Here is a 17,167-nt window from a genome sequence, read left to right on the forward strand (position 1 = left end):
CAGTCATGAAGCAGTCTTTGCTTTGCTTATGTATTTAAACCTGTCTCATTATGATTGTTGTGTCCTGTTGATAAATTGAACTCTTTGACATTTTGAAATATTCCTCTTTATTCCTTTATTAATTGTTTTTGAAGTTTACTTTATCTGATAGTAAAATAGCTTTCTTTTTTTAGATTTTTTCTCTTTTTTTAGAGAGAGAGGAAGGGAAAATGAGAGAGAAAGATTAATGTCTCCTTCATGCCCCCTACCAAAGATCAAACCTGCAACCATGTGCCCTGGTTGGGAATTGAACCTGCAACCTTTGGTGCAGGGATAATGCCCAAGCTGCTGAGCCACACCAGCAATGGCAAAATAAGCTTTCTTTCTATTAGTGTTAACATAATACATTTTTGTCATCTTTTTCTTTTTAACCTATTTGTATCTTCATAGTTAAAGTACATTTCTTATAGACAACATATAATTAGGTCTTGCTTTTTCATCCAATTTAACAATTTCTGCCTTTTGATTTAAATGTTTAACTAGGGGTGTCGAACTCAATCAGAGAAGGGGCCAAAATCTAAAATCCAGCCTAAATCGCGGGCCGAATGGTTTACTGAACAGTCATAAACTGTCATTGTGATGGAAACGCAGCGGAGTGCAGTGATGACAGCGCGGTGCGGGCCACATTGCAAGGCCTGGCGGGACGGATTTGGCCCGCGGGCCTTGTGTTTGACACATGTGGTTTAAACATTTACATTAATGTTTAATATGGTCAATATGGTGGGCTAAATCTATCTTCTTGATATTTGCTTTCTATTTGTCTTATTTGTTCTTTTGTTCCCTTTTTCCTTCTTTGCTACTTTTTTTAGACTGTTCTTAATTATTCCATATCCTCTCTACTGTGGCTTATTAACTAAACATTTTTTTACTTATTTAGTAACTTCTCTAGGTTTATAATATACACTTTTAAAATATATTCTTTATTGATTTCAGAAAGGAAGAGGGAGGAAGAGAGAGATAGATACATCAATGATAAGACAGACTCATGGATGGGCTGCCTTCTGCACGCCCCCACCGGGGATCGAGCCCGCAACCCAGGCACGTGCCCTTTACCTGAATTGTACCCGGGACCCTTTAGTCCACAGGCCGATGCTCTCTCCACTGAGCCAAATTGGCTAGGGCTGTAATATACACTCTTCATTATCATAGTCTATCTTCCAATAATACACCACTCTATGTAGAGTGTGAGAACCTTACAACAATATACTTCTAACTCCTCTTTCACACTTTGTACTACTGTTGTCTACATACAGCGTTGGCTGATTCAAGTGTATATAACCATGTCCATGATCAATAGTCCCACAACACAGCACACAGGGCCCACAATATAGGGCAAAAAGAGAAATGGAAAATAATGTCCCATGTTAGTAATATTATTTAGGGAGAGACTGACTGCAGAGTCACAAATTAATCAGAACAGCCACCAACCAGCCTTATCCCTGGAGCAGGGTACTCAAAAGCCTTACTTGCACCAAGCATTGGCCTTTTATTTGCTGGGTCATGGCAGTGTCTAGGAGAGGGCCAGGCTCTTCCAGGGCTAAGACAGGGCGAGGGAAGGTGAGGTTCAGGACAATAGTTGTTTACTAAGCAGTTTAGAAGTAGTTCAGTATTTTAACACTGGTTAGCCATTCAGGTGCACGCCAGCTGTGTGTATCTCCTAGAGGTAGTGAAGTCCCCCTAACACATACTTCCTTATGGAATCTCCAATAATTTATGGCATGTTTGCTAATATAGTGTGAGAGAATTCTCTGGGGCGCAAGAAGAGGTTGATCCATCAGCAAAGTCAAACATAGGAGGCAGAGCAGAAAGAAAAGAGCTTACAAGTGTCTTATAAATCAATAATGGCCAATATTTTAGTACTTGTCATCTATCTCTACACCTCTTTGCAACCTTTTGAATGCACTATTTTCTCAATCTATAGATGAGGATTAGGAGGTAAGATCAAGAATTTGCCCAGGGTCATATGGCAAAGAACCTATATTATATCTATGACTCACTCCATTGCTCCTTTTGATCAAGGTTTTTTTTCCTTCCAATATGTGAAGAATTTAGTCACTTAAAAGGGTTTAATTTGCACTAGTGTTAGTGATACCGAATAAAGCCCAGGCTCATGCTTCATCTCTCTATTCCTGATACCTCCATTACCGTATTTTCCGGCGTATAAGATGACCCCTTATTTTACAGTTAAAACATAGTTTAGGCCTATATTCGCTGTATAAGACTACCTTCGACTTCCAAGGCAACACCAGTTCTTTTTTTAATAGACCGCCTCTCTGACTCTGGCCAATCTGAACAGGCTTTTTTTCATTTCAAAAGTCGTCTTATACGCCGGAAAATACAGTAACTACCTTTCTCAGTCTACAGGGGGAATCATGGCTTGAAGCTGGAGGAACAAGATGGGTTACCAAAGCCCCATGCGTGTGGGAAATTCACCTCCTAAATACTTAGCACTCAAGCAACCTAACTCCACATCCCTTAATTGGTGCCACAAGAAGTGATCCTAAGGCAGGACGCCCAGAGCCTGCAGCCTTTCCTAATTCAATATCATCCATGTGGTATGAGTAGCAGCTCTTTAAACTGGAAGTGGCTCCTGCCTTGTATTACTACATCAAAGGATGTGGCCTTACTTGTATTTTGAATGGGAAAGTGACTCAGCTTGCTCAATGATGAATCCATTTACAGCTTTTTAAGTCTGACAAATTATATATATTTTTTCTTTTCTGGAAAGGAGCACTAAAAACTACTGGTCCCAGACAAAATATACAAAAGCTGTGAGGACTTTCCGTAACACCAAACTCCCAAATCTGTGACCAGAGTAGGAAGTACCATCACTAATGTAATAAAATTAGTGTGGTTTAAAAGAGCCTTTGGTTAATAATAAACACACCTGCTGGCTTAGTGTAGCAACTCAAAAGCAAAATACACAAAAAGAAGCTGGCCTCATAAACATATTCAACTGTGGATGGACTTTATTTTCTACTCTCAGAATTTAACAAGACTGGACCTTTATAAAGTCACTAAACATAAAAAAAAAGCACCCTTAGTAGACCGTATGCAGTTTTATAGTATTAAATTAGTATTTTTGTACTATAGAGTACATAGGTGACTACATTTTTTAGCTTTAAAAAAGAAAGTATTTTCTCAATACCGATTTAAAATATTCTACCTCCAATTTACCAATTGATAACTAATTTTCACTAAAAAGTTTGAGATTATCCAGTCTTACTCAAAAATGGCAGAGATCATTGACGGAGTTCAGTTTCTTACTTCATGTTATCAGTGCCCTGGGCTCTGTGCAGCAGCTGCCTTAACAACATATACTTTTAAGTGACCATATCAGTCTAAATATCTGAGAAGCTCCCTTCAATGCTTTTGCTCACAAATGCCTCCTCTCTTGAACTTCAATAAGCAATGTTTTCTGATGGCAGATTGAAGACACGCATACTCTCCTCCTTGGGTTGAGCAGATGGGGTACAGTAGACAGGAAGATAAGGATTTCAATTTTTCCTCAGCTGATTCCAACTTCCTTATGTTGATTGCGACTCCTCCAGCAAGTCTTAATTTTAGGAGGTGCTGTGAGCTCTTTTCACTTCTTCATGTGAAATCCTGCTTTGCCAAATTAATCAATGCAGTGAATTTTGGTGCATAACCAAATGGCATCAAGATATAATCCAAATTTATTTATGAATCAGTTTGAGTTTAACAAAATGGCAGGTTGTAAAGTGTTTCAATTTTTCTTTTTTAATTTTATAAAAATGTTCAAAGAACTCTGGTGGATATGAAGACTGCTTTGAAATGATAGTTACTACCATGATGTCAGAATCCACTAAAAGGGTTCACAGTTAGTGAAATGGTTTATGCAGTGATCAAAAGCAGGGATTCTAGTTCCAATCTTTGTTGTATTACTTGTGTGTTAGGGAAATAACTAAGCATCTCTATGCCTAAATTTCCTCATCCATAAACATTTATCACCCCTATCATTCAAGAATTATACTAAGCCCTTTGGGATTCAAAGATCATCATATATTTTATTTTTTAAAAAGTTTAAAACCTAGTTAGAGACAGTAGTACATAAGAAACAGTACATAATGACAATACACTGGAGGCCAAGTGCACAAAATTGGTGCACAGGTAGGGTCCCTAGACCTGGCTAGTGATCAGGGTCGATCAGGGCCTTCTGGCTGTCAGTCAGAGCCTTCCTTCATTCCGTCCCATCCCCTGGTGGTCAGCACGCCTCATAGTGAGCAATCAAACTCCCAGTCTCCTGGTCAAACTCCCAAGGGGACATTTTGTGTATTAGTCTTTTATATTTATAGATGAGGTGGGGAGAAGGGGGAGGGTGGATTGAAAGTGTGAACCCTGGAGCAAGATTGCCTAAATTGAAATTCTGGCTCCACCACTTTGCCTGAGAATTAGAGCAAGTTACTTAACTCATGAGCATTAGGTTCATTTCTAAAATAGTGATAATATTTACACATGAGTGTTCTATGAAAACTAAGAAAATTTAATAGAAAGAGCTCCTCAAAACCACCAATGAAATGCCACTTTACACCCATGAAGATGGCCATTATAAAAAAACAAAATATCACCAGAAATAACAAATGTTGAAAAGAATGTAGAGAAACTAGATCCCTGGCATACTGCTGATGAGAATATGAAAATATACAAACATGGTGGAAAACATTAAGGTGGTTTCCCAAAATAATTAAAGTTATGTTATGACCCAGCAATTATAGTTCTAGGTATGCATTCAAAAGTATTGAAAACAGAGATTCAAACAAGTATTTTACACCCACGTTCACAGTAGTGTGGAAGGAACAAAAAGTGGAAGCAGCACATTTTCGTGCACAGATGAATACACAAAATGTGACACATACATACAATAAAATATTTAATTTTAAAAAGAAATTTTGACACACACTACATGGATGCACCTTGAAAACACTTTGCCAAGGGGAATAAGCCAGGCACAAATGCATAGAAAGCAGAATGGTGGTTCCCAGTGGCTTGTGGGGCAGAGAATGGAGAGTTATTGTTTAATAGGCACAGAGTTTCAGTTGGGGAAGATGAAAGCTTTCTGGAGATGGATGGTGGTATGGTTGTACAACAATGGAAAGTGTGTAATGACACTGAACTATACCCTTAAAAAATGGTAACTTAAATGTGTATTTTATTTTTTTGTGCCGAACCAGCTCAGCCAGGTTCAGTGAGCCTGAGAAGGGGTGGTGAAGGATTGGGAAAAGACAGACAAGAGAAAAAAGCTGGGTCTCAGTGGGATGCTGTCCTCTCCGATGGAGAGCTAGCAACAGCGTCACAGCCTGTGAGCCTCTTTATTTTATAGCCAGATTCCACGAGGCAAAGCACATGGTTACCACGTTCTCCTGGGTTTTGAATCTACTCAATAGTAAATGGTCAATAAACATTAACTATCCTTAGTGCTTTTGAAAGTGTTCAAGAGAGAAAATTTAGATCAGAAATGTAGGTGAAAAGATGTCATCTGAGCTGGGACTTAGTGGATAAATAAGATGGATAGCAATTATAATAATTATTAACATCAGCCCTTTATGAATAAAAAGTTTGATGTTAGGTGAAAGGGGTCTTCAAATGCTCATCAAAATTTTAAATTAATTTACAACTATTACATGCAAGGCATTAGGGTTATATTGATGAAGGAGTTCGAAACACAAATAGGTAAGCATGGAAAAGTAATATGTTCAAGGATCAAATACCTCTTACTTAATTCCATATTTTATAAGATAGTTTGCAGGAGTTACTTAAAATTTTGGACTTCAAAGTGTTACAGAAGGTGGAAGAAGAACCAAGCAATGCTTAGAGAGATGGAGTACACTTTATTATTATGCGCAGGCCGAGAGCAACTGTATTTCAAATTCCAGCCCCATCATGGAGAAACTTTCCCTATTCAATATTTGTTTTTACCTTCTTTGTCTCCCAAATATGGGATGTTTCCGGTCCCCTTTGCAAGTTCTTAAACAGCCCTATGTGCTGGGGTTTTGAGACCTCAACCAAAGGCTTGGCTGATAACTTCGTCTGGGGGAGGGTTATGGCCTCTCTGGAGTAGTCTTATTTCCTTATTATTTAAGGAAGCAAGCATTTACAGGAGCCAAAATAGCAGGGTTAAAATATCAAACAGCAGTTTTTATATAAGATGGGTGCTTCAAGAGAATTCTGGTTGCATCTTAGGTCATCTATCCAATTTTCCAAAACCCTACCATCCCACTCCTTTTCCACTTACTTTTCTAATAAAAATGCACGTATGCCTTCTAATAATTCAATAAAAATTACACTTAAAATGGATTCATTTTATTTTATGTAAACAGTACCTCAATAAATTTCATTTACAAACTAAACAAAATTACAGTATATTTTTAAGAGTTCATTTAGACAAAAGAAAATGACAATCTTTAATTAACAAGTAAAATATGAATACCTTATTTTTTCATTTTTAAAAAATATGTTTTTATTGATTTCAGAGAAAGGAAGAAGAGATAGAAACATCGAGAGATAAAAGCCTCTTGCACACCCCCTATTGGCGCATGTGCCCTGACCAGCAATTAAACCATGACCTCCTGGTCCATGGGATAAAGCTCAACCATGAGTCACACTGGCCAGGCTGAATACCTACCTTATTTTTAAGAAACTAATGTATTACGGGTAAAGTTAGTTTCCTTTGACCACCCTCCCAATATTCACCGATACTCCTTACCTGTCACTCCAAATAATCACTGCTGTGAGTTTGATATGGGTTCTTCTGAACCTTTAAAATATTTACATACATATATAGCCATTGAAAATGTATAATACTGTATATATCTTTCTGTAACTTGCTGTTGTCACTTAACATTATGTTTCTGAAATGTATCCATATTCATATAAAGTTTATTTTTTAAATCTTATATAAATAATCTGTTATATGACTATAGTGCATTTTATTTAGCCAGGCCTTTCCCCTCCTGACAGATATTTAGGTTGCTTTTCTCTATTACAACTCACCAGTGTAGTGCTAAATAGCAGTTACCACTGGGGTGGCCATAGGAGTGAGAGATGGTGTTGTGTAAGGTTAAATTTTTTACAATGAGAATGCATTCGTGTATTATTTATATAATTTAAGTACTGAATTAAAGAATTTTCTGATACATAAATTATTGAAAAAGAAAAAAAGAACAAAATTAGTAACAGGAAGCTGTCATCTATTAAAATATATGGGAAACAAAGTTATAGTGCTTATGGTTTGAGACATAAACACTTACTGAAAAATAGTGATCTGAGCACTAAACAGATCATATAAACATTTTCCCCTAGTCAAAGCAATTACAATGAAAATATCAGCATATTAGTTATCTTGCCATTAGCATAATTAACACATGCATGAATACTTAATTTATACTTTTTGCTTTCTTCTTTTATGACTATGATGTCTTTCCCCATCCCTGAAATGAAAGGGATAAAAATAAAAACTGTCATAAATGATGGACACCTTAATAGGAGAGCTTTAAAGTAATAATTCATACAACAGATATAGACCAGGACAAATTAAAATATGCATTTATAACTGAAAAGTTATTTTTAAAGAGTAAATATGGAAACCGCATCATTAAAACTAAGGGACTAAATTGAGATGGGGATAAACAAAATGAATTTTTTAAAAGCTCCACTTTGGAGTTCCATTTTAAAATTAACTTTGAATATATGTACATGGCTGATGATCAGAGAATTCATTTCAAGTAGAATACTAAAACCAGAGGAGAAATTAGAAACAGTCTGATGTCTTTATCCTGGCTCCTTTCTCAACTCATTCTATCTCAGGAAGAATATCAAAGATTAGCCTATTTAGAAACATTTCTGCTAATACTCAGTTTGTCTTCTTTAAAAGAAAATTATCACGTTTAGGTTCTGAGACTGTCTAATGAATTTAAGTCAATAGGTATTGATCAGACATATCAAATTTTACTTAAGTGGAAAAAGCACTAATAAACCAGGAAGAAGTTAAACAGCAGGATTTCTGATAACTGATCAAGAGTTAATTTGTATAAAATTATTATATCATAATTACATGAATCAAAAGGGATTACTAAGTAAATATTTAATTTTTATAAGAGAACAACTAAATCATAGCTAGCTTTAAATCCTTGAACTGAATGATAGTAAGATAAGAAAAATTATTAAACCATAAGCCTTACAATTAATTTCCTGATCACCAGCAACCCTGGAGAGACAAGGTATCATTTGCGAGCCCATTTATCAGACAAGCACTGTGCACATAAATCCTACATAAGACATGGGCCTGCCCTCAAAGAGCTCACAGCCTAGAAGGGAGAGTAATAATTACGCATGTGCCAGGTAGACAAGTAATAAAATGGAAACGATCAGCTTTATTTGAGTGGGTAAAAAATGGCTTCATGAGAATGACTAAGCTGGGTCTTAAAAGATGAGAACTTTACCAAGCAGGCCTTAGGCAGCAGAACATGACATGGCAAGGTAGAAATGTACACAGTGTGGATGAGAAACTATAGTAATTCGGGTTGGCTAATGCACTAGCTACCCATTTCATGGGAAGTGGGAAAATACAAGGATAGGTAGGCAGAGGCCCTGATCCTTGAGAGCCATTCTAAGGACTATGAATTTTGCCACTGAGGAGTTGTAAGAGATGAAATTAAGTTCACTCTGGCAGCAGGGTAGAGATGAATCCGTAAGGGACAAGCTTCTAGACAGGTAGAGCAATTAGGAGAACAACTTCCTTTTCCAGATGGACAACAATAATGACAGAGGTAGAGGAGGAATAAATGAGGACTCTTCAGGTAGAACTGACAGCAATTAAGACTGGATACCCTGTTTCCCTGAAAATAAGACAGTGTCTTATATTAATTTTTTCTCCCAAAGTTGCTCTAGGTCTTATTTTCAGGGAAACACGGTAGTAAGGAATAAGAAAGGAGTATCTAACATGACTCCTTGATTTCTGGCTCAGATGAACAAATGATGGTCATTCATTAACCAGGACAGGAAATGCTGGGAAAGACAAACAGACTGAGAAAAAGATAAATTTAGGTATAGCCCTGCTGAACATGGGATCTAGGCAGATGCCCAGTAAGCAGCTGAAATATAGGAATAGACCTCAATTGCTTTCAATTTATTACTTTAGCATTAGTTCGTATCTCTCAGCTATCAAAATTTTATCAGGGATATTCACAGGGCAAAATTGACTGCTATTAAAGTTTGGATCTTCTCAATGATACTATATACCTTACACAATAGGAATTAGCAAAGGAAGAAAAAGAGAGAGGGACAGTTGAAGGGAGGAAGGAAGCAGCAGGATCAAAAGCAAACACCTTTTTAACACAATTAACTGTTTACCTACACAATACTTAAGAAACTCTACCTTTTAAAGGTAAATAATTCATTGTTGGACAAAACAATGTTAGACTTACCTCTCTTTCCTCCTTCTTGATTCCTAATTTTTATCTTTATCTTTATTTCTTTTTCGTTTATGTGGGCTCCTACTCCGATCCCTTCTATGCTGTGAACACTCAGCATCAAAATAGCTTCCACCAGACTGCCGAGAATCTACTGAAGCTGATCGCCTTTCTCATCTCCTGAAACAGACAGGACCATTCATTCATCAGTTCACTTTCTTCACTGGTCTTCAGTGTGCCCCAGCCTAAAGTTAATGTTCTGCATTAGACCAATGATACAGTATCTAAATAAGTGTGTAATTTTACATTTCATATAAGAGGGCAGAGAGACACCGTTTTTATAACATGTTTTACAACTCTGGTGTAATAATCCTAAGCAATGAAGAGAAACAATAAGTGCTCTGATGAATACTAGTGTGCTATAATGCCCTTGGAGATACTAAAACTTAAACGATTATAAGTAAGAGTTTAAAAAGAGAATATTTTCACCAATAAACACAATGGCATACTTTTCAGCATCATCCTGTGCTTTTTCCTGCTCTTCTTGCCAATTATGACTGAGTTCTTCCATGTGCACATTTATCACATCCCGAATCACCTTAGAGAGTGAAGCACAGGATTTCAGATAAGAAAACTGTTCGAAAAATTAAGTTTAATGCTAGAAATAAATCACTGCTGACAATCAAATATTCATTAAAAGCTATGATACAGTGGACGTATACAGTTTAGATAACATTAAAAAAGCAAGTCAAATTGAAATATGAATGGCAGATTAAAGTATATCAATATTAAATTTGTTAAAGTGAATAACTATACTATGATTATGCAAGAAAATAACCCTAGTCTTAGGAAGGAAATAGCATTAGGGATAAAGGATCATAATGAGCAGTTCAGAAAAAAATTAATGTACAGATAGAGACAGTGAAAAAAAAAAGTAACAATAAAGAGTACAAATGGCAAGCAAATTGAGCAAATGTTAACAATGGTGTCTGTATAAAAGACACACAGGGGTTCTTTCTATTATTTCCAGTTTTGCAAATTTATTTGTATGTTCGAGATTTACAAGTAAAACTCTTTTCTAAAAAATCTTATAATTAAGTCAAGATGACAGACAAAACATGAAACACAAGGTCACTTCACAGACACCTTCCCAGTGAGCCTATAGGTCACTCACCTAAGAACCATTTAAAAGTTTTTTTCCTTCCTATTTATCCTATAGCATCGTCAAGCACAGGGGCTGGTCACTATTTAGGTGAAAGTGAAATAGAAGGTCACAGTTGGTTCCTGCGTGCCTAATTAGGAAAGTTTTAAGAAGAAAGGTATGGGAAACAAGGGGCGATCTCAAGACACACACTATGGCTCAGGTCTGACTGATTTGCTCCCCACCTCAAAGAACTTTTCAAAAGCCCCTGAAGTAAAATGGAACAATGTCTAAACTCCTTAATACAGCCTTTGAAGTTTTCCATGATTTTACTATGCCACATAGACGTCAAATGTCTCCTGAATGCTCGTTCAAAATCCCTACATTCTAGCCACCCTGGATTGCTCTTGGGTCCCTGGAAAACTTCTCTACTTATATTTATTTTTAGGAACACTAGTCCTTCCACCCGGAAAATCCTTACCCACTATTTCCCCTCCTCCAGTATATTCTCTTGTGGAAAATCTAAGATAGGTGAAGGCCTACCTCAGGGAGTGGCATAAGTCATACATACCTGAATTCCAATTCAGCTCTAGCACTTCCCTGTATGACTCTGCCCAGTAGCTCTATGTGAGCTCTGGGAAGCCAAATGTTATCGGACACGGTATCCACAGAGCCGCCACACAGAGCCTATAAACAGACCTTCACTTATCTCCCTTCTCTCAAATACTATCTTCTCTATGAAGTCTATACCAATCTTCCCTTTTAAAAAATTGATCCCTCTACCACACACTTTGATCTCACCTCATTTTAGCACTTACTACAATCTGTGTTTTGAAAAATCTTTTTTATCTCTTAAACTATAATAATTCCTTTAGGATGGGTATCTGTGCGTATTTATCTTTACATACCCCACAGCAGTATGTTATGCATAGTAACTATACTAAAGATAAATATTTTACTGAAATTAGTCAAAGTTCAGATTCTAAGTCAGAACAAACAAAAAATTATCTATATATATAAAACCCTAAGCGACAGTTTGACCGGCCAACTGTTCAACCATTTGACCAGTCACTATGATGCACTCTGACCACCAGGGGGCAGATGCTCAAGGCAGGAGCTGCCCTTGGTAGTCAGTGCACGCCCACAGCGGGAGGGCCACTCAGCTAACTGATGTGCGCCAGACACGGGACTTACTGCTGGCAAGTGCAGCTGTAGCAGCGGGAGCCTCTCCTGCTGCCACAACAGCTTTATGGGGTGGCAGTGGCAGCAGGCACAGCGGGAACTGGGCCAGAATGAGCAGGAAAGGCACAGCCCCAGCCCAGGCTCGGGCTCCTCCCCAGCTGCCTGCTGCTTCGCACATTACTACATCCCTCGGGGGATCCCGGATTATAAGGCCTCTAGTACAAGATATCAATGAAACTAGGATTGGATAAAATGTTGAAAAAGCCCTGGCCAGAGATAAATTACTAAGAAAAACTATACACACTGAAGTATTTGCAGACGAAAGGTATTTGAGATGTTTCCAAAATTACCAAGCAACTGGGAGGAGAAGACTTAGCACATTTAGGAAGGTGCTAAATGGGGGAATAAATAAAATAAGATCACATGTTGAGACTGGGTCATGTACATAAGGAAGGGCTCATTAGACAATTCCATCCCTTTAGAATATGCTTGAATATTTATTTAATAAAAAGTCAGGCATCAAATTGTAGAAAAGAACACTAGCAGCAACACAAACTTGATCACAAAGTTATGAGAGTAGTGAAGAAACAAATGATATACAACGAAGTATTTAATGGACTGTAAAAATCACTAAGGTAGTATAACATGGTCCCAGACCTCTACTGGGAGAGACAAGTCAACAATACATATATATTGTACTTTAATTACAAAAAGAACAGCATAAAATTAAGTGCTAACATCTATCCTATATAATAAAAGGCTAATAAGCAAATTGTTCCCACAGGCAGTTCAACCAACTGGGAGTCAGACATGCACTGACCACCAGGGGGCAGTGGCGGCAGACAGCCAGAGGAAGGGAGACATCAGCTGGCAGCCAGCAATTGCTAGGGACCCTACCCATGCACAAATTTTGTGCACTGGGCCTCCAGTCTATACCAATAAGAGTAATATGCTAATTAGACCAGGACACCTTCTAGATGTCCTTCCAGATAAAGCCGGGGGCTTGGCCAGCCTGAAAACCATCCCCAAACAGTCCTCAGCCCCTTGCCCAGGCCAGCCATGCCCCCAGAGGGGACCCTCACACCAATGAGGGCGTAGCAAATGGCCATTAGCCTCTTGCCCAGGCCCAGCCAGCCCCTAGCGGCGATCCTCACCCCAATGGGGTGTGGCCAGCCTGCAAACTGCCCCAGGCTTCCTGCCCAGGCCAGCCCCACCCCCCAAGGGGACCCCCAACCTGATACAGGACTCCCTTCAGGGCAGACCAGCCGGGCCCCACCCATGCACAAGGCCTCTATTCTCTATACTAAAAAAAAAGGTAATATGCTAATTAGACTGGGACACCTATAAACCACCCAAGAGAAAGCCATGGTGGCATGGCCAAGGCAGAGGCGATTAGGGGCAATCAGGCCAGGAGGTGAGGGCAGTTGGGGGCTATCAGGCTGGCAGGGGGGTGGGGGCAAGCAGGCTGGCAAAGGGGTCTAGTTGGGGGCGAGAAGGCCGGCAAGGGGGGAAGTTAGGGGAGAGCAGGCCAGCAGGAAGAGTGGTTAGGGGCAATCAGGCAGGCAGGCAGGTGAGTGGTTAGGAGCCAACAGTCCCGTATTGCAAGAAGCATGTCCCCCGAGGGGTACCAGATTAGAGAAGCTGCAGGCTGGGCTGAGGGACACCCACCCCATGCACAAATTTTGTGTACCGGGCCTCTAGTATATATGTAAAAGCCTAAGCGACCGTTCGACCAGTAGCTATGATGCACACTGACCACCAGGGGGCAAGTGCTCCAACTGGTAGGTTAGGTTGCTGGCCCTGGGTTAGCTTGCTTCTGGGACCGTTGGCCCTGAATCTGGTTCACCCGTACCCCAGACCCAGAGAGGAGGGAGCCCAACTTCTCACAGAATCAGCCATGGGTTAGCTTGCTGTGATATTAAAATATTTCTTCTAATTAACTTCCTTTCAATGTGCATTAATTCATGCATCAGGCCACAAATAAGTGCAATAAGCCAGCGGCTGGCTCAGAGCCAACTAGTGCCTCATGGAAACAGTGGATATCAAGATTTAAAACTGAAGATTTTATTTCAGGACAGGAATAGGAAGACCTTGAACTCACTTCCTCCCACAGATACAACAAATTCAATTTTCTCCTGAAAGGACCCAAGAGCTAGAGGAACAGCACCTCCCCAGCAAACGATAAAAGAGATGCATCCAGACGGGTAGGAGAGGCAGAGACACGCTCACACCGGAGTCCCCACTCCAGATGTGGTGACAGACCTACAACCAGAGGAATACTGAAAAATATGGAATTCTCTCTTGAAGAGTGAAGGGATTATGCCCCACAGTAAGCACTCCCCAACTCTTGGATCTGGCACCGAAAAACGAGCCCCCAAAATGTCTGGTTTTAGAAAAGCAATGGGGATTAAGTCCACAAGAAACATAGAGCTGTAAGGAATGGAGAATCTGCTTTTAAAGGGTTCATGTGCAGACCCATTCACCCGAGATCCAGCAAAAAGCAACAGTTTGAAAAAAGCCTAGACCATAAGTGAGGGAGACCCACTTACAACTTAATCTGGCTGCCAGAGAGGCAAGAACCTGCTAAGACTTTCCCTGGGGACAGAGGCTCTGGCTGGCACCATTTTTGCAATCTCATTCTAATGTGCTGGTAACCCTTCCTCTAGCCTGCCGGCACTGGTAGAGCAATCTTCCTACCCTACGCCAGTCAAGCACCCCAAACAGCAGCCACATTATAATCAGCCAGGCAAGCACACCACACCCCACCCTCCCCATATATCATCTGCACCACAGCCAGGCAGATGAGAACCTGCAACCTGCCCATCTCACACTGCAGCTGGCCCTGCCACAGGCCACAGGTAAGCACAGACCACAGAAGGGATGCACCTTGAGCACCTGGCTCTGGTAGCAAGAGCAGATTGTGCCGCTGGGTCCCACAGATCATCTCCTGCACAAGGTCACTCCTTCAGGACTATTTTGCCTAATACATATAGACAAACACAGGGAGTCAGGCAAAATGAGGAAACAAATATGGGACAAACCAAAAAACGAAATTAATTCAGAAAAAATACCTTAATTTAACAGATAAACAACCTACCTGACAAAGAGTTCAAAGTAATAGTCATAAAATTGCTCACTGAACTGCAGATGAACATGAGAACTTTAAGAGATGGAAAATATAAAAAAGGACCAAACTATAGCTGAACTGGAAAATACAATAGAGGGGTTCAACAGCAAACTGGATGAAGTAGAAGTAAAAATCAGTAAGTAAGAAGAGAAAGCAATGAAACACCCAGACAGAGCAGCAAAATTAAAAAAGAAGAATTTTAAAAAGAGAAGCTACCTCAAGAGACCTCTGTGACAACATCAAGTGGTCCCAAAAGGAAAAGAGAGAAAGGGCCGGAAAAGTTACTTAAAGAAAAAACGGCAAAAACTTCCCTTAATCTTGGAAAGAAAACAGTCACCCACATAAAGGAAGCCCAGAATTCCAAACAAGATGAAACAAAAAAGAACCACATCAAAACACATTATAATTAAAATGTAAAAGTTGCCTTCGCTGGTTTGGCTCAGTGGAAAAGAGCATCGACCTGTGGACTGAAGGATCCTGGGTTCAATTCCAGTCAAGGGCACATACCTGGGTTGTGGGCTCGATCCTCAGTAGGGGGCATGCAAGAAGCAGCTGATCAATGATCCTCTCTTATCATTGATGTTTCTCTTTCTCTCCCTCTCTCTTTCTCTCTGAAGTCAATAAAAAAGTATATATATTTTAAAACGTTAAAGTTAAGGGTAAAGAAATAATCTTAAGTACATAGTAGAGGCCTGGTGCACAAAATTCGAGCACTGGAAGGGAGGAGGAAGAAGGGGCTCTTCAGCCAGGCCTGCACCCTTTTGCAGTCCAGGATCTTCGCTCCTTGCCGCCCGCCTGAAGCAGAGGCAGGAGAGGTAACACCACCGCTGCTGCTGCTGCGCTCACGTGCCAGGAGCCTGGCTTCTGACTGAGCAGCGTTCCCCCTGGGGGAATGCGCTAGCCACCAGGAGGCAGCTTCTGAGGTCAGTGCACATCATAGCAACTGGTCATTCTGCCAGTCTTTCTGCCATTCAGTGGCTTTGCATACTACAGTTTTATTAAATAAGATTATATAGGATAAGGCTATCAGCAGATTTTTTTTCAGCAAATCTTTATAGGCCAGAAGGGAGTGCCATAACATATTCAAAGGACTGAAAGAAAAAAAAAAAAAAATTCCAACCAAGAATTCTCTAACTAAAAGGTTAACATTAACATTTGAAAGAGAGATCAAGAGTATTATAGATAAGCAAAAGCTTAAAGAGTTCATCACCACTAAACCAGCCTTACAAGAAATGTTAAAGGAACTTTTCTAAGCTAAAAAAAGGCACTAATTAATAAAAAGGCACATTTGAAAAGTTAAAATATCACTTGAAAAGGTAAATATATAGTAAATGTAGCAAATCAATAATATATAAAGCCAATATCCAGATTAAAAGACAAAACAAGTCAAAGTAAATAAAATTACAATTAGCAATGTTTTTGTGGCTGTCACTCCAAACAAAAGCTAAACAAAAACAAAACTAAACAAATGGGACTACATCTGCAAAACATATATCTGCAGAGATGTTAATATCTAAAATGTATTTAAAAACTCACACAACTCAACAACAAAAGAAATAAAACACCCCCTTAAAAAAATGGGCAGAAAATCTGAATAGACATTTTTCTAAAGATAAACTGATAGCCAACAGGCACAGAAAACATGTTCAATATCACTAATTATTAGGGAAATACAGTCAAAACCATAATGAGATATCATCTCTCAACTATTAGAATGACTATTATAAAAAAAAAATACAAAATAACAAGTATTGGAGAGGATGTGGAGAAAAGGTTAACCCTCATATGCTGTTGGTAAGGCGGTAAATTGGTACAGGTACTATGCATACACACACAACAGTATGAAGATTCCTCAAAAAAAATAAGAATAAAACTATTATATTATATTATCCAGCTATTCTACTTCTGGATACTTATCCTAAGAATATGAAAAAACTGTCCTTGCCTAAGTGGTTCAGTGGTTAGAGTGTTGGCCTGTGCACTGAAGGGTCCCAGGTTTGATTCCCAGCCAAGGCCACCTACTTGGAATGTAAGATTGATTCCCAGCCCTGGTTGGGGTTCAAGCAAGAGGCAACCAATCAATGTGTCTCTCACATCGATGTCTCTGTCTCTTCCCTCCCTTTCACTCTCCCTAAAAATCAATGAAAAAAATATCATCAGGTGAGGATTAGAAAGAAAAGAAAAGAAAAGAAAACACTAATTTAAGAAGATAATATGCACCCCTATGCTTATCACAGCATTATTTATAAT

The 17,167-nt window shown here is 39.2% G+C and overlaps 1 long non-coding RNA gene across 2 annotated transcripts; it reads right to left on the minus strand.

The window, feature by feature from the left end:
- Positions 1–7,230: 7,230 nt before the first annotated feature.
- LOC118722520 lies at positions 7,231–15,152 on the minus strand. 2 transcript variants are annotated; one of them, XR_004989024.2, is made up of 4 exons: positions 14,686–15,152; positions 9,977–10,065; positions 9,483–9,647; positions 7,231–7,487 (listed from the first exon to the last, which is right to left on the minus strand). It is a non-coding gene; the product is annotated as an uncharacterized LOC118722520 (long non-coding RNA). The 2 variants fall into 2 exon arrangements; XR_004989023.2 differs by lacking the exon at positions 14,686–15,152 and adding an exon at positions 10,642–11,468.
- Between the last annotated feature and the right edge of the window lie 2,015 nt (positions 15,153–17,167).

Source organism: Pipistrellus kuhlii, unplaced genomic scaffold, assembly GCF_014108245.1.
Source record: "Pipistrellus kuhlii isolate mPipKuh1 unplaced genomic scaffold, mPipKuh1.p scaffold_m20_p_2, whole genome shotgun sequence".
NCBI lineage: Eukaryota > Metazoa > Chordata > Mammalia > Chiroptera > Vespertilionidae > Pipistrellus > Pipistrellus kuhlii.